Source organism: Protopterus annectens, chromosome 1.part1 (genome assembly GCF_019279795.1).
Source record: "Protopterus annectens isolate FY-2018-M chromosome 1.part1, PAN1.0, whole genome shotgun sequence".
In the NCBI taxonomy this organism is placed as follows: domain Eukaryota; kingdom Metazoa; phylum Chordata; order Ceratodontiformes; family Protopteridae; genus Protopterus; species Protopterus annectens.
The window spans coordinates 986720459-986736728 of NC_056726.1; the positions used below are offsets into that span (position 1 = coordinate 986720459).

The 16270-nt window shown below is 39.5% G+C and overlaps 1 long non-coding RNA gene across 1 annotated transcript in view; it reads left to right on the top strand.

Moving 5' to 3' along the window:
• The first annotated feature begins 505 nt into the window (after positions 1–505).
• The window catches only part of LOC122813478, a 149763-nt gene continuing 133998 nt past the window's right edge, over positions 506–16270 (top strand). Inside the window, exon 1 of the long non-coding RNA XR_006366693.1 lies at positions 506–543. This is a non-coding gene — a long non-coding RNA (uncharacterized LOC122813478). The remainder of the gene's footprint in view (positions 544–16270) is intronic.

Here is a 16270-nt window from a genome sequence, read left to right on the forward strand (position 1 = left end):
GACTGATATAATCATTAAGACGATGGCCTCACACTGGAATTTAAAGATGCAAAGCCTGTGAGTCCAAAACACTCGATAATCATAGCTTGGATTGGCTGGAGCTACTTGTAGGGGACATGGATATAATTGCTGACCTAAAGACCCAAGTACCTAATGTACATTTCTTCTGAGCTAATAACTGAGTTCTATTTCTGCTGTGTGGAATTCTTTAAAAGATATCTCAAGTATCTTTTAAATGTTAGTAAAAGGGTATAGATTACTTTGTTAAGTTGTAAAACAATTTAATAAACAGAAACACGCATAACTGATTTTGTTAGATTTCTGTATGTTGCGTACCATGTTATTGTATGCTATCTAGTTTGTAAAAGTTCTTTCTTGTAATAGGTCTACAGTTTGAGTTTGTGGTGTATGTGTTATTCATTTAGTTGTGGTTGTACTTTGTGTTGAAAAAATAGTAAAATAAATTAAAAATAAGATTGTAAACTGTATTATTAAATCCCTTCAGGTACTGCTGTTGTTAATTCAGGACAACCAAATGTAACTGTAAGTATACACTATTACGTGGGCTTGTGATTTTTTTTCATATGTGTGTGTGTGTGTGTGTGTGTGTGTGTGTGTGTGTGTGTGTGTGTGTGTGTGTGTGTGTTTCTTTTTAAACAAAGAGAATATTTTAAAAAGGCCTTAGAAAAGCAGGGCTGGGCAGTGTGTATTAAACCTAAATGTAAATAGGAAATCAAGTTATAGGACCCCTACCTGATGGAAAAAAAAACATCAAGCTATTTATTGCAAAGAAGGAATTTAGTTTTAGAACATTCAGGAAATTTTCCAGCGATGCAAAAGTGAAAGTGTAATACTGCAAGTAGAAGGACATCAGATCATTCAGTGCACTAAATAAATTTAAGGAAAATATAATTGTTTGTTCTGATAAAACAAAAAAAATGTTTCTATTAAGTATATGAATTCCCACGTGAACAATGTTATTTTTTGTACCATTTGTAAATAGTAAGATGAAGAGGAAATATTTGTTGAAATTTGAAATAATATTAAATGAATATTTTGCACATAGCTCTGTGAATCATAACTATTCTAAAACTTTAACACTGCCAAATTTGACTATTTTTATATTAGTTAACATTCAATTATTACTCTGAACACAGTAAAGCATGTCTTGGATAAAGTTAAACATAGTTTTTACAAGACCCATTCAAAATCTATCTTGTCACATGGTATATAGAATTAAGAATAAACAGCAATGGTTATATTACACCAATAATGTGCAATCCTAAATGACTGGAAGAAATCGATTATTCTGGCTGGGGAGGAGGGGCCTGCTGGCTAGGGAGAGGTGTGCTGCCCAGACACAAGATTATTTTAATTGAAGTAAAACAAACAAACAAAAAAAGACAGTATAATGTTTCTATTTTTACCAATTTGTTGCATCTGCACATATGCATCTTACTGCTTTGGAAGCAGACATGTGCACACACATGAACAATGTATGAAACTTGATTTCCAAAGCACTTATAGCAGCTGGATGAGATGATTTCTGAAGCAGAGGTAGTGTACTATTTGATACAAGCATGATTTATTTGAGTGATTTTCACAGCAGATAGACTGTTAGAAGAGCAGGAGATGACAAGGTGTGTGTCTGTGTGTGCGTGTGTGTGTGTGTGCGCGTGAGTGTGTGAGTGTGTCTGTGTGCGCGCGTGAGTGTGTGAGTGTGTGAGTGTGTGAGATTGTGTGTGTGTGTGTGTGTGTGTGTGTGCATGTGTGAGTGTGCATGTGTGTGTGCATGTGTGTGTGCATGTGTGTGATTGTGTGTGTGTGATTGTGTGTGTGTGTTTGTGTGATTGTGTGTGTTTGTGTGATTGTGTGTGTGATTGTGTGTGTGATTGTGTGCGTGTGTGTGCGTGTGTGTGTGTGTGTGTGTGTGTGTGTGTGTGTGTGTGTGTGTGTGTGTTTGTGTGTAATGCCCTTTTTAACTAAGGCAGTTTAGTTAATGAATCGTATCTTGGCTGCAGGTGACAAGAACCATCTCCCAAATGGTTGAAATGTTTGAAATGGCTACGGTTTATACATTTTGTTTCACTGAAAAATGTTGAAATCTAGAAATATAAAATGTGCTCTAATAAATGTTGCTGTTTTTAACAAAAAATACAGTAATTCAGGAATGTAAATCAAATAACACATGCATTTATGCATGGTCCTAAAAATTGTTCAAGGGGTGCATGATTTGAAAACAGCCCAGGGACCAAAATACACTTAATCTGTCCCTGTCCGGGTGCATTTTCAATGAATGTAAGTTTCAATGCATTTTCCATGAATGTGAGCTTCAAGGGAGGAAAGGTTTACTGTTGCTCATGCTAAGTCTGTTTTCAGTGTGCAATTGTTTTGTTTAGCAAATGGCCATCAGAGTTTTTCCTATAAAATTTGAAATCAGTCTTACTAATGTAACGGGTAGCAAACTTGCCTTTAGTGAAGAAGGCTGTGGGTTCTACTCCCACACCATGCAGATGGATTGCTGACACTGTAGTACATTATAAGGGGGTTGCTGCAGTCCTGAGTTTATTATCCTGTGGATGAGATGTTAAACTGAGGCCCCATGCATTGGTGGTAGAGACTGTGAGATCTTTTGCATCCACCTGAGCTATAGAAAACAGAAGAGGATGTTCCCCAATGTCCAAGCAAAATTTTATTTAGTACTATAAATACTACTAAGGCTTTCCTGCAAAGAAGCTACTAGCCTACTAGGACTAACTTGGTCAACAAATGATTACTACATTAAAAGTTTTAAATTAAATCCACATTTCTATTTTTATCTCAAAAGTAAAGAAGCAAATATTATGTACAGTGATAGTTTTGAACAGTGTTTTATGGTAACTGGGAGGGGAAAAGTAATGGGACTCTGGAATGGCTAGAGAGGCTGGTCCATTTCCCTGCCTAGGGTCCCATTGGACCACGTTCTAGCTCTACATAAGATGATGGGATCATAAGAGTAACAAGGTAACTGAGACATGAAGCCATTTCCACCTTGTCTGTACCTTTCAAGGACAGACAGGACAGTCATACTAGGGGTGAATTTCAATGCATATGTTTAGCTGTCTTAAAAGCAGACAGCTTTGTCACACTGCTTAACTGTGACATTTCTATTCCTCCTGCTTGTCTTATTTTTTTCTTGGAGTAGATTTAGATCTCTGGTCCTTTGTTTTAGCTGGACTGTTTGATTTATGGCAGTATAAGATCTCTTGTACTACTGGATCCCTTATAGGCCAATAAGCAAGTCACAGATCACCCCTAAGGAGTCTGTATGAAACTGACTACAGGGACAGAGCCGGGTTCCTATTAAGTGATCAAATACGCATTCTTTCGAATGTGCCTTAATCGAACTTAAAAGAACGAAAAGGCAAACTAGAGAAGCGGCTTTTAAGAGAATTCTTTCCCTGGGAAAGAATTCAAATGGCCGCTTAGTTACTTTGCCATTTTTGGCACAGTAGTGCGATCTCGAAGTTGGTATATTTAAGTACTTTATGTATTGTTTTAAAGGGGTTTTTTTTTGTTTTGTTTTGGAACAGTGATTTTTTTCCCTGGGAAAAAAATCACTGTTCCGAGTGTTCAGATTTGTAAGCTTTCACTTACATAGGGATGATAAATCAGCGTTCGCTTTTTTAAGCGTTCGCTGATTTAATATAGACCCAACAAAACCTCCAGTCTTTCTTTGTGGTTCAGATCTTTTCAGCCCATGATCTCTTTAGTTGCAAACTTCTGATGTCTAATTACCGATGAAACATTTTAACGAAACAGAAATAGTCTTACACATGTTCGCGAAAGTCTGCTAAAAAAAACAAAAAAAACCCCCACAAGATTAAAAAAAAGATAGCAGTAATCAACTTTGTGCAGGGGGCAAGCCCCCCTGCACCCCCTATGTGGTGGGCTGTGCCTCTCACAACCCCCTGCTTTTATATTCTCACTCTGAGATCACACTACAGTGGAGAAAAGGAAATATTCCATTATCCCCACTGTGCCGCGATCTAAGCAAAAGCAATTTTCTCATGTTTTTTTCTTTTTTTAGCTCAGTTTCGCAAAAGTGTACAAGTTTAATATTCATACAGACAACATATTTATATTGGTAACATCAAGATTGTATCATTTAGTTATCTTCAGATGAACGGATTCAATTTTATACTTTTTTAGTATGTTTTTTATTTGTACTATTGTATCATTTTAAATTGTATAAGTATAGTTTTATAGTGGAGCTTTTCTCCTCGGGCCTCTGCTGAAAATGGACATGTATCCAGCCAGACTAGCCCGGTTAACAAATGTAAAATAAAATAAAATAAAATAAATAAAATAATTGTTTAGTAAGATACATTTCAAAGGAGGTGTTGTGCTCTGTAATGTCTAATCATTGTACAGTACAAGGTGAGGGCTTATTTTTATCTAGAAGAAATTATTTTTGCTGTGAGTTCTGCAAGGTAAAAGGATTTCCTAAGCACTGCTGCAACATGATGGTCGAATTTAAGGGGACTTTCCATCCAAGTGCCTAAGTCTCTCACAACCTTTTCATTTTGAAGTTGAGTGTTATCTATACTATAAGTAGGAGATAGTGGGATGATAACCAAATGCGGAAATTTTACAGTTTGTGGTACTGAGTCTAAGTCCATTTTTAGTACACAAGTAATTGACAAGTGTAAAGCTCCGGTTGGAGTGTCAGTATATCAGAGGGGGGCTTGACTTCCAGCTTACAATCATCGCTAACCAGGGATCCTTATTTGAAAAGTGGAGATCTGAGAAGTAGATACTGAATAGAAGAGCCCCCAGCACAGATCCCTGAGGATATCCACTGGCCACCTTCATGATCTCAGAGGAGATCCTTACTGAGTCCTGTGTCTAAGCCAGTTGGCTATTCACCTAACCATGTGTGGGTAATTTTGGAGTTCCTTCAGCCTGTTTGCTATATTTGCATGTGGTATGGCTTTGAATGCCTTGGCAGGCACAAGGTATGCTGTGTGAACCACTTTCTCATAGTCCATGGCCTGAGTAACTGTCTCAAAGAAATTCACTGGGTGCATTAGACAGGCTGCACCCATGACAAGGTCAGACTGCTGGGTCTGTCAAGATTTCTAATATCATAGTTAATTATGTCAGCTATGATATGTTCCATGGTTTTGCATACAAGACTTGTTACACTGATAGGTCTGTAACTCCCAAGTCAGTGGTGAGGCCACACCTATGAAGTGGCATCACAACAGCTGTGTGCCATTCCCGTGGGACAAAGCCACGTGTTTGGCAAAGGTTAAAGAAGTTGTGGATTGGGTCCACAAGTGATTGCCTAGTGCTTTTGATTAGGCAATCTGTTATGTTGTTAAGGCCCATTGGATGAGGTATTCTTCATCTTTGGAAATACCTTCAGTAAATGTTCTTTCATGATAGTCAGTGGCTTTTTTCCATCAGAGATAAGAGGTCTTGGAATAGATATCTCTGGGGTGAAACTGACACTAAATTTATTTACCAGTATGTTGGCAATATCCACTGGATTAGAACAAGTAGTGACATTATGAATAATCTCAGAGTAATGTTGAATACTATTTCTTGTTCTAACATGCCAGACGGTGTTCACCTTGGAGACCTGCTACGGATATGGGTACGGCCTGGCGAGAGACTTACACACTCTCCTCTAGATTTTCAATGGCCGGTGAGAGCTCACTTGATGCTGCTAGAACCGCAGTGCTTTCCAGGGTGCAGGCCCCTCTCTCAGGGTAAACCCATTCTTATTTTTCTGACATAAGAAATTTTGCATCAGTTATTTCAAAGTGTTTCCAAAATATATTGCAGGCCTTCTAGAAAGGAAAACAGTGCACCAAACTTATGAACATAACTCACTATGGTTTTCTTGAAGGGGGATCAGCCTGATTTGATTGAGTCAACATTTATGTGACTGTCATTGCTATATTTGGTAATGGTTTATCAGTCAAAGTACCATACATTGATTTGGCCAATGCCTTTAATATTTTGCCATACATAGGTAATGTTGATAGACTTATGGTGTGTAAAATCCGTCCTTATATAGATTGATAGACACCCATTTCTAGGGAAAGAAATAACAAGTACCATAGCTGTGTGACTGCTTTGAGTGGATCATGGATTGATATTTTTTTTATTTTGTATTATTATAGCAATAACCCATGACTAGGTGTGGGTAGTGCTGGATTTACCCACAGTTGGCATGGTTTGGTCACAAGGTCGAAACCCAAGTAACCAAACAAAACTAACCCAGGATAAATCAGAATTACTCACACCCAGCCATGGGTTACTGCTATTATGCAATTACATTATTTTAGGAAAGAAAAATGACTTACTTTTCTTAAGTAATGTCCTTGTATAATGGAGCCATGGTGTCCTTCCACTTTGTTTCCGTATCCTGGGGCTTACATTCCCATGCTTACACAGAACATCAGTGCTCTGGAAAGAAAGCAACAGAAAAAGGAAGATCTCCATTGCTTTTTTTTTTTTTTTAATTTTCCTTTTTTTTTTTATAAAGCTTGAAATCTGGACCCTTGAGAGGTATGAGAGAGACAGGACAGAGAAAATACAAGGAAAACCAGCTATGTTTCTTTAGTTTTGCATAGCATACCTGATTTTCCTACTATTTTATCAGTCCTGTCTCTCTTGTACCTACTAACTGTCCAGATTTCAAACTTTATTTATTTATTTATTTTTAAAGCTCAAGAAAACTAAAAAGCTGTAGCATATACTAATAGAAGAAAGTCCAGCCAGCCACACTTTTTTCTATTGGTATATGTTGGATTTTACAATGGGCACACTGGTTGGGCTGACCAATCAGCATGCATATTTTTATGTTAATGTCCAGTCATTGTATAATAAAAGGTCAAGTTTTTAGAGTCTGCTGTTCAAATCCATGTCTACTGGGGATCTCATAATCCTAAGATCATTATTCATCACATGATGGTGGAATACACAGTTTCTTTACCCATATAATAACAAGTCAATATTTTTTTTTCTGGTAAACACAGAAATGATTGGAAAGTGACAAACAGCAGATAGTAAATGCCTTACATTAGATGAAAACATTCTGAATGCAATGTTTACTTAATGCTGAGTTATTATATTATGGTGATAAAGTTTGCCAGTCATTAGCTGACTCTAAATATGATTCAGTCATATGTATGATTGATGTTAAATGGGCCTAAAATATATAGATGCACTGAAAAAAATATAATAGCACATAGTTGGTATTGATCAATAAATGTTAATATTAAGAATGACTAAAAATGTGCTTACAAACAAGTCTAAGGATGATGCTTGGAACATATTCGGTAGTGTATTATATGAACCTTTTTGACAGTCTCATATAGGGTCATAGGTTCATAGGTTCATAGGTTCATAGGTTCATACTAGGCTATCTGCCCAAGGGCATTTATAAGCCTAGCCCATAGTTATTTGGCTTTCGCCACCCCTTTAGTTTGAATAAAACTATGCCTATTATTTTGCTGTGCCTCTGTCAAGCAGTGACACTGAAGTAATCCCTGGGGTATATCTGCGATCCCCCATCCATTGGTCAAGATTCCTCTTGAACAAGGCCAGCGAGGTGCTCTGCCTCACATGTACCGGGATTTTGTTCCACAGCATAGGGAGTCTCTGGGTGATGAATCTGTCCCTCCAGCATGTTCTATTAATAACCGTGTCAAGGTTTAAGTCTCCCGCCCTTGTGGTTCTGAGGGATCTAGATTTTTGAGGTGAAGCATATTCATCAAATCAGGGTTTGACATGGCCTTATATGTCAGGCACAGGTCACCTCTGAGCAAGCGGTATGAGACTGAATAGAGCTGGAGTTCTTTCAGTCGGGCAGCATAAGACATATTTTTGAGACCCTTTATCCTTTTGGTGAGGAACTTTTGGGGCCTTTCCAGCTGCTGCAGGTGTCTGGTCAGATACATTCCGAATGGGGCATTGTACTCAATCATAGGTCTAATGAGTGATGAGTACAGGGGGGCGATGACCTCCCTTGATCTAGATGTGAATCCCTTCATGATCAGGTGGGCAATGTAGAAGGTTTTCCTAACTACTTTAGCAACATGAGTGTCAAACGAAAGGCTACTGTCAACCTGGGTCCCCAGATCCCTGATGACTTCTTCTGTGCTCAGTGGATTGCCACCCATATGGTAGCTAGGGGTCACCTTGTTTTTCCCGAAGGGTATGACTATGCATTTCTTGGCATTTAACTTTAGGCCATGGCTCTGGCACCAGTTATCCGTTTCTGTGAGGCCCTTCTGAAGGATATCTGTGTCAGATGTGTTTTCGACTATGGCGCCCAGTTTGCAGTCATCTGCAAACTTTGTCAGCCATAACCCTCCTGTGTTTGCTTGTACTTCAGAAAAGTAGATGCCGAACAAGAGTGGACCCAGGACTGAGCCCTGTGGGACACCACTTGTGACAGGCTTTGAGTCTGACATGGCTCCAGCAACTCTGACCCTGTGGGTTCTGTCACTTAGCCAGTTTGCAACCCATCTTGTGATGTATGGGTTTACATTCAAGCTGATGAGATTTTGATGATACCTGAGTGGGGTATTGTGTCGAAGGCCTTTGCCAGGTCAAGGTAGGCTGTATGGACTGCCTTTCCCTCATCAATGGCCTTGGTGACTGTCTCGAAAAAGTCAACCAAGTTTAAAAGGCATGATCTGCCTTTGACAAAGCCAAACTGGGTTGGATCCAAAGTCTGCAAGTTCCCTATGTCTTTATTTATGAGTTCCATTATGATCCTCTCCATGGCTTTGCAGATAAGGCTTGTCAAGCTAATGGGACGGTAATTTCCAGGGTCGGTGGAGGCACCGCCCTTGTGAAGTGTGACCACAGTCGCCGTGCGCCACTCCTTGGAGTGCGTATCCTGAGGTGAGGCTAAGATTAAACAGCTGTCCTAACTGCGGGTTTAATTCCTCATTGAGTTCATGGAGCACACAGCCGGGGACACCATCCGGTCCCATGGATGCTGTGTTTTTGCTTTGGAGAGAGCAGTTCTCACCTGGGCGTTGGAGATGTTTGGGGGCTACAATCCTCTGGTATAGATATCTCTCCTTTTGTTGGTGAGAAGTTTGCACTGAACCTGTCAGCCAGTATGTTGGCAATGTGTGTAGGTTCAGTAATCTTCACATCATTTTGAACTAATTCTGAGCATATCTGGGAGTTTCCTCCTAGGTTTCTAACATAGCTAAAGAAGGCCTTATGATTGTCTTTTGAATCCTTGGCGATTTTTCTCTCAAAATTTGCCTTGGATGATTTTATGAGAGCTCTTAGTTTTTTACTTATAATGATCAAGGGTGTCTTACCTTTCAAGGATTTTGCTCTATCTTGTAGTAGCTTCCTCCTTTTGTTGTAGAGCTTGTTTATGGCTGGGGTCCACCATAGGTTCATAGTTTCACAGAAGGTTACTAGGCTAACAGCCCTAGAGCCCTTACAAGCCTACCCATATTTATCCTGAGTTTCCCCAATTTTCAGTGGTTAGGTGAGTGAATTCCACAGAGGTAAGGGTCTATGGTAGTTAATAATGACTTACTGTGTCCAGGAGGGACATGGACAAAACTCCAGCAGTGAATATGAGGTCACTCTCCCTTTGATTTAGGTTGTGTTTTAAGATGGAGACGCTCTGTTTCACATGAATTGGAAGCTTGTTCCAGAGAAGCGTCAGTCTCTGGAAAATGTATCGATTTCTCTCACATGACCTTTTCATTTCAGAAGCTAGGTTAAGATCCCTGGAGTGAGTGACGCTCATGCAGTTTGACTTGCAAATGTGTAACATTTACCTTTCCATCAGGGCCAGGTCAGAGACTGCCCTGTAAGACAGGCACAGGTTATGCCTTAGCAACCTGTAGGAGACAGACTACAGTGACAGGGCTTTCAGTCTTTCCCTGTAAGGCTTGTTTTGTGTAACCTGTAATTTCTTGGTTAGAAACCTCCATGGTCTGTGCAATTGTTGTAGGTGTCTAGTGAGGTACACGTAAAAGGGAGCATTGTACTCATTTATTGGTCTGATGAGGGTTCAGTATAATGGAATTATGAGATCCTTAGATCTAGATATGATGCCTTTACTTATGAGATGTGCCACACAGAAGGATTTCCTTATCACTGTGGATACGTGGTGGTCATAGTTCAGGTTGCTATCAACCTAAATATGCAGATTATGTACCAGTGGGCCTATACTTAGGGGAGAGCTGTCTCTAACATAATTAGCAGAGATATCAGTTTTCTCAAAGGGCATAATAATTAATTGTTTTACATTTAGCTTTAATCCGTGGCTTTAGCACCAATTATCTGTCTGCATTAATCCTGTCTGGAGTATATTAACATCATTGGGGACTCAAGGATTGCTTCCAGTTTCCAATCATCAGTGAACTTGGTCAGCCACAGGCTGTCCAAGTTTGACTGGACTTCTCAGAAATAAATTCTGAACAGTAAGGGGCTTAGCAGAGAACCCTGTGGTACACCACTGGTGACAGGTCTTGTACTAGAGGTGAAGTCACTCACTTTGACAGTGTGTGTCCTGTCAGCGAGCAACTTGGCTACCCATCTGGTAATGTAGAGGTTAATTCCCAAATGGGAGAGTTTCTCTGTAATACTTGATGGGGAACTGTAGCAGATGCCTTGGCTAGGTCAAGATAGGCAGTATGCAATTTCTTTCCCTTGTCCAGGGCCTTGGTGACTCTCTCAAATAATTCAACCATGTTTAACAGGCATAATTTTCCTTTAACGAATCTGAACTGGGATGGGTCCAGAATTTGGAGATTACCTATATCCTTGTTAATAAGGTAATAATGATTCTTTTCATGGCCATGCAGATGAGGCTAGTCAAGCTTATGTGCCTATAATTCCCAGGGTTGGTTGATGGTCCCCCTTTGTGCAGCGAGATTATTGTTGTTGCTGCCCTCTATTCTGCCACAACATAGCCAGTTCACAGGCTGTGGTTAAACAGGGATCTAAGTGGGTCTGCTAGGTCATGTTTTAACTTGTTTAAAAGGCAACCTGGGGTATTGTCTGGTCCCACTGATGCTGTGCCAAGATGAGGTAATAGGCTGAGGAGTGGTGGCAGGTATTCTTTAGGAGATGACTGGAGAGGACAGGGGGGTGAAGTTTGCCCCAAATCTGTTAGCTAGCAGGTTGGTTGTTACCTCTGGTTGATTATGGGTGGTGCCATCCACAACCAGTTCACACATAGTTGGTTGTTCCCTTTTAGATTTCAGATATAGTTAAAGGATCCCTTGTGGTTATCCATAGCTAGGGAGGCTATTTTTGCTTTATATTAGCTTTGGAGGATGTGACAATATCTCTAATTTGCCAGAGAGGGATTTCTTCCTCTGCTGAGACAATTCCCTCTTGTTCTTGGACATTAGTTTCCTTCGCTTGTTGTATAGCCAGGGTTGCTTTTTTTTTTTTTTTTTTTTTTTTTTGCCAAGATCTGGTTTTAATCTGGGGATTTACAGCTGATTCTATACAACTGCTTAAGTGGTTATGCAGGGGATTGGTATACATCTCTGTATAGGAGTCCATGTTATCTGCATTCAAGGAGCTTTGAAATGTCTTATACCATCACTTAGCAGGACGTAGTTTGTCTTTGAAAAATTCTTAAGCATTTTTGAGCTTGATGGGATATTTGGTCTTATAATTACATCGAATGAAGGTGATTTATTTTCCAGTCTTACCAGGGTAACAACACACAAGGAGGTGCAATGCTCTCCTGTGTTAGTGAGTACTATGTCCAGGACAATTTAGCCTCTTCTGGGTGTGTTAACTAGCTGTTCCAGAGCATTTGCATTGACAAAGTCCAGGAACCTCTGAACTAGCATGTTTATGGTTGTGTATGTTTCCCAGTGAGTGGTAGGATAATTAAATCACCCACAGGTAAGGTGTTGGGCTGTATGGCAAGTGACTCTAGTAAGTCCAGGTATGTGGTATGCTTTTCCTGTTTCATGGTGGGGAACCTATAGCTAGCTATGATGTGGTAGGGGTATTGCCTACAGTTAAATGGACATGGAGTAGCTCAAGAGAGTCATTCTGTTTGTCCAGTCCTGAGGTGTACTTATCCTTAATGAAGATGCATGCACCTCCTTCTCTGTTTTTTTCATGCTCAGTTTGGGGTCTGAAAGTATCAAAAGCATTTTAGCCCTGCATAGCTGTGGTCCTCTCTATGTGTTTTAACTATGTCTTTGTGACTACACAGATGTCAGTATCTTCCAAAGTGAGAAGTGCTTCCAGGGAGTGCAGTTTCTTCTTTAGACTTCTAGCATTAATTAACAATACCTTGAGTTTATCTAGAGAGGATTTTTTTATGTTGGGAAGTTGGTTATTTTGACACTGTGTAAAAAAAGGCACAATAGTGGTGGCTAATGCCTTTGCCAGTATCTGAAAGCCTAGAGGAGATATATGCAGATGATCTCTGGCAAAGCAATGTGGCCTGTCAACCATGTCTTCCCAGGCTGATAGATATTAGATCCCCTTGGACTGACACCAGATGCTAAGCCAATTGTTAAACTCAGTTATATTTGTTTATATTGTGGCATCATACTTAGATACTTGGGGAAAGGAGAATGCTGCTTAAGGCTAGGCTTATATCTGCCTGTAGCACATAATCTGAAAGGTCAACCATGTCTCTCTTCATATAGTCCAGTGAGCTAGATCTCAAGTCATTCACCCCCACATGGACTATGACTGAGTCATACTGGTACTTGTGGTTGAGTGACTTGAGTGCTTGATTGACTACATCCTGGCATCTGACAGGCAGCTAACTATTACCTGCTTCTTATCCAGTCTGGTGAGGGGAACATCTGTGTGTCTTACAATGGAGTCACCTCTAATAAATACGGTAGGTTTTGTGCCCCCTTATGGGCTTATTTGTTGAGACAATGGTGTGTGTGTTATTATGTGTTGTGGTTGTTTTTTGCATTAGCTGTGTATGTGGTAAGTTACTAATCAGTACCTCCACATATATGGGCTTATGTGTCATGTCCTTGTTTAGTGCGGGAAATTTGTATATGTTAACAACTTGTTTGACACTTGATTTGTCATTATGTGAGAGTCATGCCTCCAGTTTCATTGTACAACTACATCTCTCACATAAAGTGTTGTTTGTTTTGTTTGTTTGTTTCAGGAGTAAGTGGTTGTCAGTATACATGAGACAATAGCTACATTGCCTCAGGATGCCCATGTCTATCAAGTCAGCCAGAGAGATGGTGGAAAACTGCCCATCCATGATAACAGACTCTTACTGTATATTTTATTAGGGAAGGGCATAGGTCAATTTGACAGGACTGTGCCAGTAGCATTGAGACTACAAGAGGGACTTATACTTTGTGTAGGCTACGTTTGATCAATAAGGCAAAACTGCTCTGTGCACAGTTAAGTTACTCCTAGAGCAGCAGAAAAGCTTGGGTTTCTCTGACAACTGTTTAGAGAAAAACTTAGCTTCTAGGCTTTTGTGTCTATAAAGGGTACTGCTAACTGCCACTGAATAAAGAGCAGCACTGCACAAACACGAGGTTTAAATATGAGCAGAGAGAAACAAGTTTTAAGCTAACTACCAATCAGGAAAGCACACAATAAGCCTTGCACCAGGAATCCTCAATTCAGACAAGTTAGATCAACACAATTCTGCCACAAAGGTGCAGAAAAACACCTTCTCAAAGTAGAATAGCTGCTTTAGAGCCCATGTTTAACAAGGCCACACAAGCTATCGACAACAGCCCTACAACTAACAGATACGATGTAATGCAGTGCAATTAACTATGTAAAGCAGCAACAGACAGTACAGTTTTTTTTAAACTGCTTAAGTACAATCATAAGAGAAGTGCAAAAAATACTTTTGTGTGTTTTCCAGCTTAGATAGACTGGGTAAATGCCTACTGCTACTAGATGAATAGTGCCAGTCCTCCTAGTGTAAAAACACTGTAAAGGTATGTGTGGAATGAAATGGTACCACAAAGAAACTTAAAAGATATGAAATGCTGCCACAAAAAAACTTAAAATATGTATACAGCAGTGTACTTTAAACAGCCTAAAACTGTGATTATTCAACAAAAGTACTTTATTTTGTATACATGAGCCAAGAGCCACTCAATTGTAAAGATTTCATAAAGTCACTTAAAACAAGATAAGCTGATTAATAAGCCCTAGAAAGGGAGAGCTTTTTAAGTTCAATTTACAATAGGGATGGGCAGCTTAAAATCACCAGGTTTAATAAGCAGATCAACAAAGGAGACGGTGGGTGAGCAAAACTAGTAGGGAATTACCAGTAGTGCTTTAGTTTATGTAGGCTTGAAATCTTTTAAGCAAAAGACAAAGGCCCAGAAATTCACTGAATATTTAAGTATCGCTCAAGTGACAATTAACCAATGAAAAAACACATGAAATGTGCAGCCTAGCTAATTTAAGTGTCTGTCTCTCACATAGAACAAACACACCAGGCGAAGCAGATTTCTTAAAACAGAAAACAGAATAGAGCAGGTAAAACAGAAACCAGCTCTATCAGTCACAGACAGAATATATAGGTTTACATTCCTCACCCAGGAGGGAATCACCAGTTGTGCTTTAGTGTATGCAGACTTGAATTTTTTTTCAGCAAAAGACAGAGGCCCAGAAATTCACTGTGTCTTTAAGTATCACTCAAGAGATATCTCTGAAAATTAAATTTAGCCAGTCTTGAGAGCAGTGTTAGAGAACCTGAGCAATATGAAGTATTTGAAGAGTTTGTTTCATATGGGGAATATCATATATGTATATATTTTCTAGTTTTCATGTGGACGTCTAGCAGTAATACTTCGAAGTGTATAGCTGCTGGATGCTAGTGAGTCATACTCTGGAGATCTGTGTAGGGAAGATTGCATGTTGTATGTGCATAATGGGAGTAAAGATTGACAGGAATCTGTCAGATTTTAGTGTTTCTCTCTACAGACGTGATACTGATGCTTACAGAAGTACAGGCAGTTAGAACAGAAGCTGAGCAAGTTATAGTACTGATGATTAGAATGTAAAGAAGTTGTAATCCCAGCTGGTGAGGAAGGATGGGGAGATTACAGAGTGAAAAGATGCCCTAAAATCTAGGCCATTAAGTAGAGATTAAAGCCGTGACTACAAGCAAGATGACCCAAATTTGATTAGCAGTCCATGTGCTAAATAATGGATCAGGGTATGCATGGGCTTTTTAGATGGTGTATCCCAGCCAGCTCATGCCATTACTCCTAAACAGATCACAGCAGAAGGGCAGGGATGATATGAAACAATGGTGGACAGTGCAGAGGTGACATTGGCATGACCACCTTTGCTAATGATAACAGCTCTTATCAGCCGCAGAGTATGTGTGAACTTACAGAAGAGCATACATGATCTTTGTGGTGATGTAGGTGCCAACATCTCCACCCAAGGGGAACAGGATGAAGACAAGAGCACCAATCTCTCCAGAATTTGTCTGGATTGTAGCCTCTCTGGACAACTCTTGCTTTATTAGATATGAAAGTAATCCATCACCTCCAGGAAAAGAATGGACTCATATCTGATAGGTGTGGCTTAGCGATCGATAAGCAGAAGGGAAAATGACATACAAGAAAGATGCCTTGGAATGTGTCTAGCTGGGACTGGAACTGTAGGAGTATAGATGTAGGTGAGAGAAAGCTAGTATTATTGGCTTACAGAAAAGAAATAAACAAAATTATGTGGGTCTTTTGTGGAAAACTGGATATCTACCTTAATAAATGACTTGCTAACAAGATGACGGGACTCATAGAACAAGTTTACTAAATGCTGCTAGTGGGAAGCCTCAGCACGTTATCATAAAATGCCATAGTTTAACAACAAAGGAGCTGATAGTTAGCAGGGGACCTTGCTGAAAGGGATAGAGATGTTTTGTCTGAATGCCTGTCACAGGCAGTAAATCAAAGAAGGGACATATGTTTCCAGTGGTTGCTAACATGAGTAGGGAAGGTGCAATTGTGGAGGTTTCTGGTACACTTAATAGTAAAATCACAAATACCAACAAGAAAAGTAGCAGTGAAACAACCAAGCAGCAAAAGAACCATAAAAAACTGTTTATTAAATAAACAACGGTAAGTGCTTTTGCTATTAGCTTCTTCAGACCAATATAAAAGACACATTAAACTAATACATTTAACTATATAAGCTCAGCCAATCAAAATGGTCATACCAATTAAGAATATCCTCTATCTTAAAACTAAATAACATCATGCTGTTAAAAAGCACACTATTAATCAACATA